This window comes from Ovis aries, chromosome 7, assembly GCF_016772045.2.
Source record: "Ovis aries strain OAR_USU_Benz2616 breed Rambouillet chromosome 7, ARS-UI_Ramb_v3.0, whole genome shotgun sequence".
NCBI classification, from domain to species: Eukaryota; Metazoa; Chordata; class Mammalia; order Artiodactyla; family Bovidae; genus Ovis; species Ovis aries.
This window is the reverse complement of record NC_056060.1, coordinates 37,305,753-37,326,394: the sequence shown is the minus strand read 5'-3', so window position 1 is coordinate 37,326,394 and position 20,642 is coordinate 37,305,753. Positions and strand designations below refer to the sequence as shown.

Sequence of the window (20,642 nt, the reverse complement as noted above, 5' to 3'; positions counted from 1 at the left end):
TCAGGACATTCCATCCAAATGCAGAAGAACACACCTTCTTCTTAAGGGCACATAGAACATTTTCCAGGATAGACCACATCTTTGGTCACAAATTAAACCTGAGTAAACTTAAGAAAATTGAAATCATGTTAAGCATCTTCTCTAACCACAACACTATGAGACTAGATGCCAATTACAAGAAAAAAAAATGTAAGAAACACAAACATGTGGAGATTAGATAACACATTTCTAAATAACCAACAGGTTACTGAATAAATAAAAAGAGAAACCAAAAAATTTCTAGAAAAACAATGACAATGAAAACACAACACAAAACCTGTGGGATGCAGCAAACACAGTTCTAAGAGGGAAGTTTATAGCAATAAAAACCTACCTCAAAAAAAAAAAAAAAACAAGAAAAACATTGAGTAGACAACCTAACTTTATACCTAAAACAACTGGGAAAAGAAGAACAAAAAAATCCCCCCCCCCAAAATTAGTAGAAAGAAATAAATCATAAAGATCCAAGCAGAAATAAATGAAAAAGAAATGAAAGAAAGAATAGAAAGATTAATAAAGCTAAAAGCTGATTCCTTGAAAAGATAAACAAAATTGGCAAGCCTTTAGGCAGACTCATCAAGAAAAAAAGAGAGAAGAATCAAATCAACAAAATTAGAAATTAAAAAGGAGTGGTTACAACAGACAATGCAGAAATACGAAGAATAGTAAGCGACAATTATGAACAACTATATGGCAATAAAATGGATAACCTGGAAGAAATGAACAGATTCTTAGAAAAGTTCAATTTTCGATAACTGAACCAGGAAGAAATAGAAATTATGAAAAACCCATTAAAAGCACTGAAATTGAAGCTGTGATCAAAAATCTCCCCAAAAACAAAAACCTGGGACCAGATGGCTTCACAGGAGAAGTCTATCAAACGTTTAGAGCAGAGCTAATGCCCATCCTTCTAAAACTCTTTCCAAAAAATTGCAGAGGAAGGAGCACTTCCAAACTCATTCTACAAGGCTACCATCACCCTGATACCAAAACCAGACAAAGGCAACAACAACAGAAAGAAAATTACAGGCCAATATCACTGATGAACATAGATACAAAAATCCTCAACAAAAGTTTAGCAAACAGAATTCAGCAACATGTCACAAAGCTCGTACATCATGGTCAAGTTGGATTTATTCCAGGGATGCAAGAATTCTTCAATATATGAAAATTAATCAACGTGATACATCATATTAACAAATTGAAAGATAAAAACCATATGATTATCTCAATAGGTGCAGAAAAAGCCTTTAACAAAATTCAGCACCTATTTGTGATTAAAACTCTTCAAAAAATGGGCACTGAAGGAACCTATATCAACATAGTAAAGGCCATGTATGATAAGCCTACAATAAACATTATTCTCAATGGTGAAAAACTGAAAGCATTCCCCTAAGATCAGGAACAATACAAGGGTGTCCACCTTCACCACTATTTTCCAACATAGTTCTAGAAGTCCTAGCTGCAGCAATCAGAGAATAAAAAGAAATAAAAGAATCCAGATCAGAAAAGAAGAAAAGCTCTCACTGCTTGCAGACGACATGATACTATACATAGAAAACCCTAAAGATAGTATCAGAAAATTACTAGAGCTAATCAGTGAATTTAGCAAAGTTGCAGGATACAAAATCAATACACAGAAATCACTTACATTTCTATATATTAACAATGAAAAATCAGAAAGACAATCAAGGAATCAATCCCTTTCACCATTGCAACAAAAAGAATTAAATATCTAGGAATAAACTTACCTAAGGAGACAAAAGAACTGTGCACAGAAAATTATAAGACACTAATGAAAGAAATAAAAGACACATAAACAGATGGAGAGATATTCCATGATCCTGGGTAGGAAGAATCAATATTGTGAAAATGACTACACTACCAAATGCAATCTACAGATTCAATGTGATCCCTATCAAACTACCAAAGGCATTTTTCACAGAACTAGAACAAAAAAATTCACAATTCTTATGGAAACACAAAAGACTTTGACTAGCCAAAGCAGTCCTGAGAAAGAATGGAGCTGGAGGATTCAACCTTCCTGACTTCAGATTATACTACAAAGCTACAGCCATCAAGACAGTATGGCACTGGCACAAAAACAGAAATATTGACCAATGTAACACAATAGAAAGCCCAGAAATAAATCCATCCACCTATGGGTAACTTATTTTTGACAAAGGAGGCAAGAATATACAACGGGGCAATGACAGCCTCTTCAATAAATGGTGCTGGGGAAACTGAACAGCTATATATAAAAGAATGAAATTAGAATACTTCCTAACACCATACACAAAGATAAATTCAAAATGGATTAAAGACTGAAATGTAAGAACAGAAACTATAAAACTTGTAGAGGAAAACATAGGCAGAACACTCGATGACATAAATCAGAGCAAGATCTTCTATGACCCACCTACTAGAGTAATGGAAATAAAAACAAAGCAAACAAGTGGGACCTGATTAAGCTTAAAAGCTTTTGCACAGCAAAGGAAACTATAAGCAAGGTGAAAAGACAGCCCTCAGAATGGGAGAAAATAATAGCAAATGAAACAACTGACAAAGAATTAATTTCTAAAATATACAAGTAGCTCATAAACATAATGCCAGAAAAACAAACAATCCAATCAAAAAGTAGGGAAAAGACGTAAACTGACCTTTTTCCAAAGAAGACATACAGATGGCTAACAAACACATGAAAAGATGCTCAACATCACTCATTATTAGAGAAATGCAAATCAAAACTACAATGAGATATCACCTCGCACCAGTCAGAATGGCCATCATCAAAATGTCTACAAACAATAAAAGTGGGAGAAGGTGTAGAGAAAAGAGAACGCTTTTGCACTATTAGTGGGAATGTAAATTGATACAGCCACTTTGGAAGATGGTATGGAGATTCCTTTAAAAACTAGGGATAAAACTACCATCAGTTCAGTTCAGTTGCTCAGTCATGTCCGACTATTTGTGATGCCATGAACCACAGCACGCCAGGCCTCCCTATCCATAACCAACTCTGGAAGTCCACTCAAACCCATGTCCATTGAGTCAGTGATTCCATCCAACCATCTCATCCTCTGTCATCCCCTTCTCCTCCTGACCTCAATCTTTTCCAGCATCAGGGTCTTTTCCAATGAGTCAGCTCTTCACATCAGGTGATCAAAACATTGGAGTTTCAGTTTCAACATCAGTCCTTCCAATGGACACCCAGGACTGATCTCCTTTAGGATAGACTCGTTGGATCTCCTTGCAGTCCGAGGGAGTCTCAAGAGTCTTCTCCAACACCACAGTTCCAAATCCTCAATTCTTCAGTGCTCAGCTTTCTCTATAGTCCAACTCTCACATCCATACATGACCACTGGAAAAACCATAGCTTTGATCAGACGGACCTTTGTTGACAAAGTAATGTCTCTGTTTTTTAATATGCTGTCTAGGTTGGTCATAACCTTCCTTCCAAGAAGTAAGCATCTTTTAATTTCATGGCTGCAATCACCATCCACAGTGATTTTTGAGCCCCCCCTAAAATAAAGTCAGCCACTGTTTCCACTGTTTCCCCATCTATTTGCCATGAAATGATGGGACCAGATGCCATGATCTTAGTTTTCTGAATGTCGAGCTTTAAGCCAACTTTTTCGCTCTCCTCTTTCACTTTTGTCAAGAGGCTCTTTAGTTCTCTTTCACTTTCTGCCATAAGGGTGGTGTCATCTGCATATCTAAGGTTGTTGATATTTCTCCCAGCAATCTTGATTCCAGATTGTGCTTCCTCGAGCCCAGCGTTTCTCGTGATGTACTCTGCATATAAATTAAATATGCAGGGTGACAATATACAGCTTTGACGTACTCCTTTTCCTATTTGGAACCAGTCTGTTGTTCCATGTCCAGTTCTAATTGTTGCTTCCTGATCTGCATTCAGGTTTCTCAAGAGGTATGTGAGGTGGTCTGTTATTTCCATCTCTTTCAGAATTTTCCACAGTTTATTGTGATCCACACAGTCAAAGGCATTGGTTTAGTCAATAAAGTAAAAATAGATGCTTTTCTGGAACTCTCTTGCCTTTTTGATGATTCATCAGATGTTGGCAATTGATCTCTGGTTCCTCTGCCTTTTCTAAAACTTGCTTGAACATCTGGAACTTCACAGTTCACGTATTGCTGAAGCCTGGCTTGGAGAATTTTAAGCATCACTTTACTCTATGACCCAGAAATACCACTCCTAGGCACATACCCTGAGGAAAATTGAAAAAGAGACATGTATCCCATTGTTCATTTCAGCACTATTTACAATAGTTAGAACATGGAATCAACCTAGATGTCCGTCGACAGATAAATGCATAAAGTTGTGGTACACATACACGATGGAATATTACTCAGCCATAAAAAGGAACACATTTGTGTCAGTCCTGATTTGGTGGATGAACCTAGAAACTATTATAGAGTGATAGTGATAGTGAAGCTCAGGCATGTCCAGCTCTTTGCAACCCCATGGACTGTAGCCTACCAGGCTCCTCTGTCCATGGGATTTTCCAGGCAATAGTCCTGGAGTGGATTGCCATTTCCTTCTCCTGGGGATCTTCCCAAACCAGGGCTCGAACCCGGGTCTCCCGCATTGTAGACAGACGCTTTACCATCTGAGCCACCAGGGAAGTCCATTATAGAGTAAAGTGAGTCAGAAAGAGAAAGATAAATATTGTATTCTAAAGCATATATATGGAATCTAGAAAAATGGTAATGAAGAATTTTTATTTACAGGGCTGCAGTGGAAAAACAGACATAGAGAATAGACTTATGGACACAGACATAGAGAATAGACTTATGGACACAGACATAGAGAATAGACTTATGGACATGGGGAGAGGGGAGGAGAGAGCAAGATGTATGGAAAGAGTAACATGGAAACTTACATTACCATATGCAAAATAGATAGCCAACAGGAATTAGCTGTATTGCTCAGGAAACTCAAACATGGGCTCTGTATCAATCTAGAGGGGTGGGATTGTGTGGGAGATGGGATAGGGGTTAAAAATGAGGGGATATATGTATACCTATGGCTGATTCATGTTGAGGTTTGACAGAAAACAAAATTCTGTAAAGCAATTATCCTCCCCCCCAAAAAAAAAATTAAAGAAAAGAATCATTCAAAGATAGCTTTAAAGACACTTAAGACACTAGCTGCAGAACCCCCAGTATAGAATTGCAAAGTGAGTGAGCTTGCAACGTAGACCATGTCATTAGTCACGACTTGGCCTTTATCAGTGCCTATAATATGACACATCAAGCATCTCCCATGTGCTTATCTCATTTCTTACAAAAACTCTGTAGGGTGACCCTATTTTAACAGCACCACATTATTCTTTTTCCCTTTCTCCCCTCCTCTCTCTTATTTCCCAGCAAACTCAGTACTTTTATCTAAACCACACTGCCTTCATAAGGCAGAATGAAAGATAGTTTCTAAGTCTGGGAGGAAACTGCCATTCATAAACAACAGAGGATTAGGACAGGAGTTTTTTCAGAGAAAGGAACAAAGGAAGCAATAGAAATAAATGATCCTAGAAATTTCTGGCTGCAAGGACACTGTTCTGATATCCAGTCCAAAGCTATGAAACCCCAACAGTGGTCTAGGTTTGCCCCCAAAGTGAGGCAAGTATGAGTACAATCAGACAGTCTGGAGGTAGCATTCAAAAATGGCACTGAATTGCTCTTCTGAGAAGTGTCAAGACTGCTGTTAAATTATCACACTGCAAAGAGCTCTTTGTCCTGATTCTTGGTGTGCAAATCTAGGTGTACATTAAATAAATGTGACACACTGATAGGTTAGAAAATGGCTATTATTATCTATGAAAGTAAAGATATTTATGAAGTTTTGTGAAGTGCTTCAAGAGACCCCCAGAGGCACTGTGGCAAATAAAAATTGTTAATAAGATTACTTTGGATTTACATAATGCCTTGCTCCAAACCCCTAGAAACCCTCTCAAGTTGCATTTACTTATTTAATGTCTTTAATTTGTTTCTTCTGAAGACCCTAATTCCTTAAGTTTTGAGCATAAACTTAAATTATAAGGCTTCAGATTTCAAAAGATGGCAATCCTTCTAAATCATTTACTTGTACAATAAATATAGCATTTCTATGAGATGAAATAAGTTATAAAAGTGGCCACAATCAGACACAAAATTTGGTCAGCATCCCAAAGCACCTGCTTGCAATCCAAAGCAATGTTTCACCTGCTTTTTGTTTGTTTCTTCTTGGTTTTTGTTTTTGTTTTGTTTTCTAACATGTGTCTCTTTTCTAACAGAGCATTTAATGAAACTGACTGGTATAACCCTAATATTATGTATTTTAAATTATTATTGTTATCAAACTGATCAGTTCAGTTCAGTTCAGTCGCTCGGTCGTGTCTGACTCTTTGCAACCCCATGAATCACAGCACACCAGGCCTCCCTGTCCATCACCAACTCCTGGAGTTCACTCAAACTCATGTGCATCAAGTCAGTGATGCCATCCAGCCATCTCATCCTCTGTTGTCCCCTTCTCCTCCTGCCCCCAATCCCTCCCAGTATCAGAGTCTTTTCCAATGAGTCAACTCTTCCCATGAGGGGGCCAAAGTATTGGAGTTTCAGCTTTAGCATCAGTCCTTCTAATGAACACTCAGGACTGATTTCCTTTAGAATGGACTGGTTGGATCTCTTTACAGTCCAAGTCACTCTCAAGAGTCTTCTCCAACACCACAGTTTAAAAGCATCAATTCTTCGGTGCTCAGCTCTCTTTATAGTCCAACTCTCACATCCATACATGACCACTAGAAAAACCATAGCCTCGACTAGATGGACTTTTGTTGGCAAAGTAATGTCTCTGCTTTTGAATATGCTATCTAGGTTGGTCATAACTTTCCTTCCAAGGAGTAAGCATCATAAAGTAGGCCAAATCAAGTTTAACCTTAAATATTAAACTGCAAATAAGAAAAAGTTGTAATATAACTTAATGCTCATTCCCTACAAGCAAATGAATTGCCTACGGTAGATAGGAATTGAAAATTTGAAGGTTACTTCTTTATCAATAGAATTTTTCTGCTAAATAACATTTTCCTGCTAAAGATATGAATGATCCAATTTTTTTTTAACAAAAATAACCATTTTAAAAAGTGATTTCAAGTGATTTTTAAATAAAGCACAACTTTATTTGAAACTTTAAAAAACAAATATATGGTATTTTGTACTGTGTTTTATACAAAAATTGAGAAATTACCTAAGAAACTGTTTTTTAGTCAACAAGGTGTGTCTGACTGTTTTGCAATCCCATGGACTGTAGCTGGCCAAACTCCTCTGTTCTTGGGATTCTCCTGGCAAGAACATTAGAGTGAGAGCCTTTTCCTTCTCCAGGGGATCTTCCTGACTCATGGATCAAACCCATGTCTCCTGCATTGGCAGGTGGATTCTTTACCACTGAGCCACAAGGAATACCCTCACCTAAGAAATTATTTCCCTATAAATGCTCCATTTGAATATCATAGAAGAGGTATAAGAGAAATGTACCAGTAAATAGCAGGGACTGGAAGAAGTTGGTACATCAAAGAGGTGTTTGCTGCAATTTTGCTGTTTCGGAGTCTTAACTGTTTATGCTCCAGTGGCTTAACATGGTAAGCATTATTTCTCACTTACACCACTTTGGGTAGCCTCAAGAACTGCTGGGTCCAACTGAGATATTCTGAGCATGGCTCCAGGTTATGGCTTGTGTTCAGGTTACTCCTTATGTCTTCTCATCCTCCTTGGATGATAGCTATATTCAGGCATCACCTTCTCGTGGCAGATGGCAGAAGTGTGAGAGGATAAGTCAAAACGTGGACACAGAGTAAAGTCTCTGCTCCTATTATACCTATTAACACTCTGTTTGCCAAAGCAAGCTTCATGGAGAAGCCCAGAGTCAATGGTGTGGGGAAAATATACCTGATTTATTCTAGTGAGACTTTGCAGAATTGCAAAGTGACATAGCAAAGAGTGTGCATGAATAATTCTTTTACTGAGAAGGAGTGAAGGACTGGGAACAATAACCCAATATACTATTTTGGGGAAATCACCATTCCCATATTTCTTGAAGAATAATGTCGGCCTGCCTAATCATGTTTTCAGAAATGCAAACACTTTCAGTCTTACTATATAACATGAAGAGATTTGTTTCTTGTGGGGACCTAGGAAACTAAATGCTTGGGTTAATTTTCCCATTCATTTCTGCAGTTCAGAATCAGAGAGAAAAATTTCCCAAAGAAAAACAAACAAAAAAATTATTTGTGGTAAAAGTGAAAATAGACAGTAAGCAATAAGCTCTAGATATTCAAATCAGTTGTTTTTGGAGGCTCCTTCACTGAAATATTCATTAATATCTCTATCTATGTCTCTCAAACTAAAACAAAAATTTTCCAAAAAAAATAGAGTAAAATATAACTGAAAATGTAAATATCCTACTTATGTTCTTAATAAGTTCATAAATACTGCACTAAAATTTTATATAAGAATACTAAATTATTATATCAAATAAATTCTAGATAGCTTTTTCTTATATCATTTACCATAGCAATAACAATGAACATATTTAATCTGTATAACTAAAACAGTGACATGAAGACGTTTTCTTTGGTACATCATAAGTGTTCATCAAGACATTTATATCCAACAGACTGATTCCAAGTACAAGTAATCTGTGTTCTGTTCTATAATGCTTATCTTCTATGAGTATCTTAACTTAGCAGAAAATACTTAGGCAGTAACATGTTCCACTAAAGCCATTTCTAGTAACATTACATAAGTGGAATATCACAGATAACAACAGCTTTAAGTACAAATGAGTTAAAAGGTATAAATGTCCCTTATATGATGCTCCAAACTCTTGCCCTGATTAATTGCAATATAGTCTTTTTGCTTGATTTACCTCATAATATTTTAAAGAATTTCCAGGCATATTTTTATACACCTAGGAAATGGCAATGATGTACTTCAAAGACATCAATGATATCCAGATAAGCAATACAGAGGCAAATATCTGGAGGATAGAAGCTGTAATGATTAGTTTTGATCATCACACTATCTTGATAAGCAAAGATGTTGCACTTCCATTGCCTCTCATGACTCAAAGTTCTGGAAAAATTTCCCAGAAGAAAGGTTACCATGATCTCCATCTGTGAGACATTCCATGAAAGGAGGCCACAAAAATTGTCTCGGGATAGTAGGAGGCTTGTGTCTGATTTATTAAATTTCCCAAAGCATATGTGCATGTAGAATAGTCAGGTTTGAACTGGTAAAAAGTATCCACCATGGTACTAGTAACCAACAACTTCCAACTCTTCAAACTATTTTGTCTATCAAGACGATAATCTCTTAGTGAGTTTCCTCTTCAGATCTTTTTATTTTCTATTATCTGACAAAAGCTAAAGACTACTCCATTCCATATAATATTTTATATACCCAAACTACACTGGGTCAGAGTAAAAAAGTTCATAAGCTAATAGCTACAAACAGAAATGTAGAGCAATCAATAGTACTGAAGTCCCAATTTAACTTGATATGTTTGTGGAAAGATAGGGTTTAACTTGACAATTCAAGGTCTTGGCTAGAGATGACCAACAAAATGTTGGGTTACATTCATATTACACACATCAGTGCATGATTTTTACATGCATAAATGCTTCTTGAAATTTAAGAGCTCATGTTTACTCATGTAAAAATACACTGGTAGCCATAATCATAGTTTCCCCTGGACATTTTCTTTCCACATCTAACTTCCTCCCTGAAAATGTGACTCTACAATGACAAGCTTTCCTACATATAAGCAATCATAAGAACATTTTGACTTTTGATAAAGTTCAATAAAATAAAGCCTATTATTATCACTTTAAACAAAATTTAAATGAAGTCAGGAAATGGTTGAGTTTTAAGCAATATATATGTATATATACAAATGTACACATATATATACAACATATATGTGTGTATATAAACTATAAACTATTGAATGAATGGTGACTTGGGTTCATGGATTGAATAAGTTCAACTTATTAGACCACATGAAACTATTTCATTAATGCATGAAATGTTGCAAAAATTTTTCATCTGGTGTGAGATTCATTGTATTTTCCCAATGGGACAAAGTTTTTATTTTACATGTAGGATATTCCCCAATTTTTTTCAATACATATTTAGCGGATGTGTACCATGTGTCAAGTAAAGAACAGGTAGGTTGCGAGAAACAGCCTAGCCAGAGAAAACAGCATGTGAATAAAATCAAACAAATATATGAGAATAAAGATTTTAGGTTGTTTAATAGAGCAGAAGTTGAGAATGAGAGAGAAGGAGTGACAATAAATTAGGCCGTTTACAAGGATCAGAAAATAGTAGAAATTTTAAGAAGCTTGAACTTTGTCTTAAGCATAGTAGAAAATCATTGAAATAGGATATGCAGGTAAATGACAAAACTAAATGCGTATTTTAGAAAGATTACTGACGTATAGAGGGTAGATTAGAGGGAATGAAATGAAAGAAAGGATACTAGCCAAAAGGTTACATAATCTACACAGAAGAAGTTATATAGGATTAAAATTAGCATACTGGGAAAGAGAGACGTTGGAAAGTAGAAGCTGTATTTTGGAGGTAGCATCAATACAATTAGGTGATTACTTGGATTATAGGATAAGAGGCATAGAAAGACCACACCTGGGTTTGGATATCAAATAGAGGAGTGTATGGTGTATGACTCACAGGCAGAGGTATCCAAGAATGAGTTATATGTTGTGTGAGGAGGAGGAGGAGTGTGATGGGGCATACATGAAACCAAACGGCTATGGATTTCCATGTGGAAATATCCAATAACTAGATGGAGTCTGCTGCTGCTGCTAAGTCTCTTCAGTCGTGTCCGACTCTGTGTGACCCCATAGACGGCAGCCCACCAGGCTCCCCCATCCCTGGGATTCTCCAGGCAAGAACACTGGAGTGAGTTGCCATTTCCTTCTCCAATGCATGAAAGTGAAAAGTGAAAGTGAAGTCGCTCAGTCATGTCCGACTCTTAGCGACCCCATGGACTATAGCCTACCAGGCTCCTCTGTCCATGGGATTCTCCAGGCAAGAGTACTGGAGTGGGGTGCCATTGCCTTCTCCAGATGGAGTACAAACTCTAGTAAGAAAACTGGGCTAGGAACATCCACATGAGCATCATTAACATAGCTGTATTACTGGAAGCTCTGGAGTAAGCAAGATAACCCAGAATGGATGTTCAAGAGAAGGGTCCTAGGGTATAGAATGGAATCCCCAAATTATCCAACACTTTAAGAAAGAAAGGAGTAAGCATGCACCAGTGGGCATTGATAAGTTGGGGCCAGTGAGGCAGACAGAACACCAGGACAAGATGTTGTGCACCCACACACACACACACACACAAATGAGTTTGTTTCTAGATTGGTAGTGAATCTGTTAGGAGGCTAAATATAATGATGGATTAGTATCTACTGTATTTTGTAACATGGAATTCGTAGCTTAACTTTATAAAATGAATACCAATGAAGTTGTGTGGGCAGCAACTAGATTGCAACGGTTTTAGTAATTAACCATTCCTAAATGAAAGAGATGATTATACAGTGGGGGTGATGCATAAATTCAAGGGACTGGACCTGGTAGACAAGAGTGCCTGAAGAAGGACAGACAGACATTCATAACGTTTTACAGGAGGAAGTGACCAAAGCCATCCCAAAGAAAATGAAATGTAAGAAGGCAAGGTGGTAGTCTAAGGAGGCTTTGCAAATAGCTGATGAAAGAAGAGAAGCAAAAAGCAAGGGAGAGAGGGAAAGACGCACTGAACTAAATGCAGAGTTCTAGAGAATAGCAAAGAGAGCTAAGAAGGCATTTTTCAATGAACAATGCAAACAAGTAAAGGAAAATAATAGAAATGGGGAAGACTAGAGATCCCTTCAAGAAAACTGGAGATATCAAGAGAACATTTCATGCAAGGATGGGCACTATTAAAGACAGAAATGGTAAAGACCTAACAGAGGCCGAAGAGATAAAGAAAAGGTGGCAAGAATACACAGAACTATACAAATAAGGTTTAATGACTCACATAACCACGATGATGTAGTCACTCACTTGGAGCCACACATCCTGAGTCTGAAGTCAAGTAGGCCTTAGGAAGCATTACTCAAACAAGGCTAGTGAAGGTGATGGAATTCTAGCTGAGTTATTTAAGATTCTAAAAGAGAATTCTGTCAAAGTGCTGCACTAAATATGTTGGCAAATTTGGAAAATTTAGCAGTGGCTATAGGAATGGACAATGTCAGTTTTCATTCCAATTCCAAAGAAGGGCAGTATCAAAGAATGTTTAAACTACCACACAATTGTTCTCATTTCACATGCTAGTAAGATTATGCTCAAAATCCTTCAACCTTGGCTTCAACAGTATGCAAACCAAGAACTTTCAGATGTTCAAGCTGGATTTAGAAAAGGCAGAGGAATCAGAGACCAAATTGCCAATGTTTGTGGATCATAGAGAATCCAAGTGAATTCTAGAAAAGCATCTATTTCTGCCGCATTGACTATGCTAAAGACTTTGTGTGGATCACAACAAACTGGAAAATTCCTAAAGAAATGGGAAATATCAGACCACCTGACCTTTCTCCTGAGAAACCTGTATGTGGGTCAAGAAACAACAGCTAGAACCTTACATTGAACAACCGATTGGTTCAAAATCGGAACAGGAGTGAAACAAGGTTGTATATTGTCACCCTGTTTATTTAACTTATATGAGGAGTACATTATACAAAATGCCAGGCTGGATGAAGCACAAGCTGGAATCAAGATTGTCAGGAGAAATATCAACAACTTCAGATATGCAGATGATATCTCTCTAATGGTAGAAAGTGAAGGGGAACTAAAGAGCTCTTGATGAAGGTGGAAAAGGAGAGTGAAAAATCTGGCTTAAAACTTAATATTCAGAAAACTAAGATCATGGCATCTGTTCCCATCACTTCATGGCATAAAGAAAGGGAAAAGTGGAAGCAGTGACAGATTTTATTTTCCTGGGCTCCAAAATCACTCTGGCTGGTGATGGAAGCCCTGAAATTAAAAGACTCTAGCTCCTTGGAAGGAAAGCTATGACCAATCTATACAGCATATTAAAAAGCAGAGACATCATTTTGCTCACAAAGGTCTGTAAAGTCAAAGCTATATATATATATATATATATATATATATATATATACTTTTTTTTTTCAGTAGTCACGTATGGATATGAGAGTTGGACCATAAGGAATGCTGAGTGCTGAAGAATGGATGCTTTTGAATTGTGGTGCTGGAGAAAACTTTTGAGAGTCCCTTGGCCTGCAAGGAGATCAAACCAGTTAATCCTAAAGGAAATCAGCCTTGAATATTCATTGGAAGGACTCATGCTGATGCTGAAGCTCCAAGACTTTGGTCACCTGATGTGAAGAACTGACTCAGTGGAAGAGACCCTAATGCTAGGAAGGGGACAGCAGAGGATGAGATGGTTGGTAGCATCACTGACTCAATGGACATGAATTTGAGCAAAGTCTAGGAGATAGTCAAGGAGAGGGAAGTCTGGCATGCTTCAGTCCGTGGGGTTGCAAAGAATCAGACACAACCTGGTGACTAAAGTGAGCGAGTGAAGTCGCTCAGTCATGTCCGACCCTTTGCGACTCCGTGGACTGTAGCCTACCAGGCTCCTCCATCCATGGGATTCTCCAGGCAAGAATACTGGAGTGGGTTACCATTTCCTTCTCCAGGGGGTCTTCCTGACCCAGGGATTGAACCTGGATCTCCCGCATTGCAAGCAGACACTTTAACCTCTGAGCCACTGAACACACACAAAAATGAATGAAAAGGAGGAAGCTGAGCCAGGAGACAAGTTCCACAATCACACTAGAAGAAAGAACAGCAATTGAGATGGCAAGGATATAAAACAAAAATTATATTGCTTTGTTCTAAAGTTAGGTGATTTTTATTTCAATCACTTACCATACTAGCATATTCTTTGGAAGATTTACACTTCGCTACATGCAAAGCAATTAAAAATCTATCTCAGGAGTAGTGGAAATAAGAAGCCATAAAATGCTATAACACTGCTGTCAACTCTACTAAACCTGTATCTGTAACATCTAAAAATATTATAAAACCCCCAAAAAGGTTGTTTCAGAGGACTTAGGCTTTAAAGTTAGTAGATTAGTAAAAAACAAAATATATGGCTAACAAAAAACATTTATATTATCAGTAACCTCATTTACTTAAACTTCAATACCAGATTATAAATGGTCTTTGGAACATGCCTTATTTTCAAAGTCATATTTTGCCTGATCTCTGGCCAGTAAAACTCTTTTCTAGTTATGTAAGATGTTTTGTTTTGTTTTTTCTGTTTTTCAGAATAAGCCCATTCCTATTACATATATCTTTATAATAAATTTTAAGTTTTGTTTCTAAAACAGTTTCATTTATTAATTTATGTGTTAAACTCATTTATTCATTGATTCACTCTGTCTTTCTTAAGGTTCACTATGTACAACATACTGTGATAGGGCTGAAGATTTTGTGAGTAAATTAGAAAAAATTATTTCTTTTTCTTATGAAGTTTAGAGTTTAGGGATGATGGCTATATGGTACATGTAAATTCAAAGAGAAGGAATGTTAACAAGTTTTATTGACGTATATAATGGGGTTATTTAGTCTATTTTGAAGACTTATGGAAGAGTATGAATGGCCAGAGGACATCATAACCTCATAAGCTTGCATGAAAATGTAAAACTATAATTGTATTATACACCTTTACTTCACATGAATCTATATTAGAATTAATCACAGTAATCAAACCCTTATAAAATTATTTTTAATGAAAGAAGCTCATTATAGTTACCAGTTACCAGAAAGGAGATTGTATAATTAATGTAATATTAAAAGCTAAAAAAAAATGGGATTCTTTAGAAATAAGATGTGGATAATTGCTTTTCTGGTGAATTGAGTGCTAAGAGTTTTTACTGCAATGTCACATCTGAACTGAAATTTTATTTTTTGGATAATCATGTACTTTAATAGCCTACAGGAATATAATCTGAAAGATCCCTCATTGTTCTTACTGTAAATGTAACATTTGAGAGGCAGGCATTCTAATCACTTTTCCGTGCAACTGAAAGAAAAGCCAAGATAGATATTTTAAATATAGAGGTACTTTAAATTTCTTTTTAAATTCACTCTTTGATTTGTTTTTTAGGTAGGACTGCCACCTGCTCTACTATTATTTAAATGTTGGCAGTGATTTAAACACAGGGGAAATATTACAACGGGGACCTAACCCTTCTTATAAATCATCCCAGGGAACACATATTTTAGCTTGTCATTTCACAGGAAGATATTATTAAAAGTGAGCTTGGTACAACACACAATTCAAAACAAATTTGTTGCTGATGCCTTCAACATGCATTACATTTTCATTAGTTGCTGACAGAGGTGGAGGTGGGAAGTAGCACTAGCTGATTCATCTGCCTGAATGAAAATTGCTTTCCCTTCAGCTAAGAGCAAGTCAGCTGTTTTTCTTCATTAATACTAGATGTGTGCATTTCCACAGGAGCTCTTCTCTGTTAATGGGTATAGGAATGATAGATTCATTGGTTAGACACATTGGTGGAACTAACATAGTTATTGTGTTAACTTTTGTCCCTAAGAGGTCTTTCACCAAGTGTTAAAGATATTAACATTTTTGAAACACCACTAACACATTTTACTTTCCTGCCCCCCCCCCATTTCTTCCCCCCACCCTCCTTTTCCTTTCTCTTTTACTTAATAAATCCCATTGGCTCCCTATAAATAGATATTATTGAGTTTATTTATGTTCTTTTCCAATGATATTTTGGGGTGACTCTCAACAAAATGCATATCAAGTAATTTAGTAAATTAAAGACACACTATTATGGTGAAGGCACATATATGTGAAATGAACATGGTCACTGAGTAAATCTGTAGTTTTGCCCAGTACTTTCTGGCATCCTGGCAAAAACTAGAAAGCAAATTATGTAGTTCTTATTACCAAATAGGAACCAATACACCATCATCTCAGGAGACAGAAAATTCTTCCTGTCATAAATTCCAAAGAAATTTCTCACACGAAAAATGATGTAGAAATGATACAATGCAAACAACTAATGAAATAATTAGCAGCTATAAAACAAAGCAAAACAATGATTTCATCATGATGTTCCTTTAAAAATGAATTGGGTTTATTGTTGTTGTTTAGTCACTAAGTCCTGTCCAACACTTTTGTGACCCTACAGATTGTAGCTCACCAGGCTCCTCTATCCATGGGATTTCCCAGGCAAGAATACTGTAATGGGTCACTAATTTCCTTTTCCCGGGGATCTTCTGACCCAGAGATCAAAACTGCATCTCTTGCGTTGGCAGGTGGATTCTTTGCCACTGAACCACCAGGGAAGCCTGAAGTGGATTTATCATTTACTTAAATCCTTACCCTTTGTTTGGGTTCTAGGGCCATTATGTAAAGAGTTAATACACATGGCTTAGGTGAAAACACCCTAATTTTGGTTTCATGGGTACATAGCATTTTTAAATTTATACATACCTCAAAAGGTCAGTTGTTATCTACATAGTAAAAATGTAAATGAATTTTATTTCCCAGCATACATCTCTTACTTTTTAAAAAAAGCTTAGTAAATTTCCCTAATAAAAAAACAAAGTATAGTTATATTTCAAGCACAATTATTCTGTGCCAGTATTATGGAAGCAGTGAGAGATTTTATTTTCTTGAGCTCCAAAATCACTGGGAACTGTGACTACAGTCACAAAATTAAATGATGCTTGTTCCTTGAAAGGAAATCTGTGACAAACATAGACTGTGAAAAAAAACAGAGCTATCAGGTCCATATAGTCAAAGCTATGGTTTTTCCCAGTAGTCATATATGGATGTGAGAGTTGGACCATAAAGAAGACTGAGAGCTGAAGAATCGATACCTTCAAACTGTGGTGCTGGAGAAGAGCCTTGAGAGTCCCTTAAACTGCCAAGAGATCAAGCCAGTCAATCCTAAAGGAAATCAACCATGAATATTCACTGGAAGTATTGCTGCTAAAACTGAAGCTCTAATTCTTTGGCCACCTGATGCAAAGAGCCAACTTCTTGGAAAAGACCCTGATGCTAGGCAAGACCGAAGGCAAAATAAGAAGGTGCTGGAAGAATATGGGATGATTATATAGCGTCAAGTACTTAATGTACAAGAATTTAAGCAAATTCTGGGAGATGGTGTAGGACAGGTGAGCCTGGCTTGCTACAGTCCACGGGGTCACAAAGAGTGGGACACGACTTAGTGACTGAACAACATCAACAGGACATCTGAAATCATACTGCACTGTGACTGCCTGAAATGCTCTTGTGTTATAAAATAAAACAGGGAAAAACAAAACATACACCTGAGGGAATGACTTACATCTTTTACACTGACAGTAGATGGCAACTTTTTAAAGTAATCTTTCTTTATCCTCCTACCTTATATGAAAAGAGATATATTTATAATATGTTGTTTATAACCTGCCTCCCCTCACCCAGTTCCATACGTTAGACTCAATACAAGATTTAGAGCAGAGGGGTAGGGACAATAAAAACAATAATTGAATTTTCACTTGTAGGAATGAGTCGTTCCTATCAATCACATATTTAGCACTCTACTTCAGTCTAAAAAATTAATATGATATACATGCCCCATTTTAAAGAGTATGTATGAGGGAAATTCTTATAGAATAGAAACTTAGCAACAGAGAAAAGTCTTCCTTTCCTAATAACTTTTATCTTTAAGACCGTATCAGTAGGTGGTGTCCACAGCAGTGGGTGGGGGAAGATAGTGGAGGTTGGTCAGGGTACTGAGAGTACTGCCTGGCCAAGGAGAGCCTATCCCGCTTCCGCTGCTCAAGTGTCAGGACACGGAGCAGTGCCCAGAGCACTCCTTGACCAGCCCTGAGATCAGCCGCCACTGCCACTACCATGGCTACTGTTTTGGGGAAAAGCCAATTCTGACTCCATGTTGGAAATGTTTCTCTGACTTGCTCTTCATTGGTTTTGTTATTATAATCATACATACTGGCCTGCCTCAGAGAATCCTGCTTCTCTGCCTGCTGGTTAAACTAAAGTGCCTTTGTTCAGAACCCTGCTCACCTGTAGATGGCAGGAAGGATGAAATGAACACATCCCCTGCCTGAGGCTTGCCATTCTAGGAGACATTTACAAGATTAATGGCTTTTTTACTTTGTTTCCTCGCCTCCTCCATCTCTGATCTATAACAGAACATGGCATCCAAACCCCAGACAAGACAGTTATTTTGAGACATATCTTCTCAGGTCAGCACAGGAGGTGGACTGGGTAACTCTACCAGCTGGTGGGTGAGGGGCACTTCACGCTGTGGGGGCTTGAGGCTGAAGGTGGCTGGACCAGCCAGGAGGAGCAGTTGCAGCTGGATGCCATAGAGAAGTTCAGCTTCAGCAACTGGGAGAATATGACTACTCAGGTTGGCGCTTCCTGAACTCCCCAGCAAGTGACGGCCGAGCAGCAGCAGCCAGGCTGCGTGCTGCTGAGGGATGACTACTGCACTAAGTGTGACCAGGATGTGGAGGCACTCATTCGCTGGCTTTCCATCAACTCCCAGAGCAATCAAGCAGAAGCCCACGCACATGGACATGCACATGCAGAAGCTCAAGGAGCTGCAGCAGCGCAAGACCATCACCCGTGACTACAACCTAGTGCCCACCTTCCTGGGCAAGGACAAGAACGAGAAAGAGGAGGTGGCCAAGCACAAAGTCACCGAGGGGTAGAAGGAGCTGCAACTGAAGCTGTGGTTACCCTCCCAGTTCATGTCCAGCAAGTAATTCCACTATCCGTTCCAGAACATGCAGGAGAAGAGGCTGTGCACTAAGATCTGGGGGCTGCAGTGGTAACGGAGCTACAGCATCATGAAGATGGAGGAGGCAGCCGAGTAAGGGGCAACCTGGTGCAAGAGTGAGAGGAGGAAGGAGAACAAGAACCTAGGCAGCTCCAAGCAAAGCAAGAATTTTAAGGATGGCAAGCTTGCCGCTATTAAGAACCTGCCTGTCTTCAAGCTCTTGTCAGACTGTGATAAGCTGCTCTGCAGTTCACTGAACCTCAGCCCCACATGCTATGTGACTGCGAAGGCCATTGTCATCAAGGGCCACCTCCAGGAAAGGCAGAGCATCCCCCCGCCAAAGAGCAACCTTCCTAGCTACCGGAAAACATTCTTAAGGATTCTAAACTTCCTCACTCAGGGAGAGTGGCTGGATATCCAGGGCTGCTTCCTGAAGCCAAGTTGCTGTGAAAGCTGGAATGATGGTATAAAGCTTATGAGTCAAAAGGACCAGGGGAGGGGAAGTAGGGAGGAGAGAGAAAGCTTTTTTCCCCATTGTTGCTCTTTTTTAAACAAATTGAGGGCTTATTGTAGGATATAAATTCTTTTTATGGTCCTCTGAAGAAGCAATAGTAACGATCTTGGGTCAAGGGGGAGACAAATACATGTATATTTTGTTAATAACTTAGCCCTAAACATAGTACTTTAAGATGATTGCCTTTAAGTGTTCAGTTTGTAGAATATTATGCTGAGATTGGGAAATTTCCTTTTATTTCTGTTTATTTCCACTGGTATATAACTGTCGCGCTGTCCCTGTCTGGCCACCAGCTTCACCCTCTGACCTAAGATCCGCCCACTGCCTAACAGCCACCCATGACAACGGGCACAGCCACATGGCACTTTAGGTGGAAACAGGGCAGGGCAGATGGAAGAGAGGCTGGGGAAGGGCAGGATGGGCATCCACAGGGACTTGTGAAGAGGAATCTGGTATTGAACAATTTGGCCAAATAGAGCTTCCCCATGACCACTGGCAGTGGCAGAGTTTGAGCCTGGAGCTCTGAAATCCAACTGCTGGGGAGCTCACTATGGGAGGCACAATGATGCTCAGCAGGCTCCCCAGGGTCTAGGGGGATGCAGGGCCCAGTGCAGACTGCCAGGCGCTGAGCCTCCCCTCCTGGGGAGGCTGCTGCTCTTAGAACTTGCTGCTCTTAGAACTTGTGTGCATCTTACTTGGAAGAACTCATTTTAGAAAGTTCACAGCCAAGAGTTTGGGCATTAGCTCCCTCCAGGGTTTACACCCCACTGGCAAGTACCCCTTTCACTGAGAATGGCCATGGATCTTACCTGAGTGGTGCGTGGGGTTAGGCACTTGGCTGGTGAGGGCTAGAGGAACCCCTGGAGGCCTTAAATCCTGGGCACCACTTCTTTGGTTAACTGTCTTGACCCATTCAGGGGTGTCTTTGCCAAGCCCTATTTAGAGATGTCCCAGATAAGGAGCAGCAGCTTCACTTTACGGGAGCAGCTGTGAAGAGATACCCCACAACCAAGGTAAGAGAAACCCAAGTAAGATGGTAGGAGCTGAGAGAGAGCATCAAAGGGCAGACAGACTGAAACCACAATCACAGACAACTAGTCAATCTGATGACATGGACCACAACCTTGTCTAACTCAATGAAACTAAGCCATGCTGTGTGGGGCCACCCAAGACAAATGGTC

The 20,642-nt window shown here is 38.6% G+C and overlaps 1 pseudogene; it reads left to right on the top strand.

The window, feature by feature from the left end:
* Window positions 1–9,005: 9,005 nt before the first annotated feature.
* LOC101119223 (transcriptional adapter 2-beta-like) lies at window positions 9,006–19,381 on the top strand (annotated as a pseudogene).
* The last annotated feature ends 1,261 nt before the right edge of the window (window positions 19,382–20,642 follow it).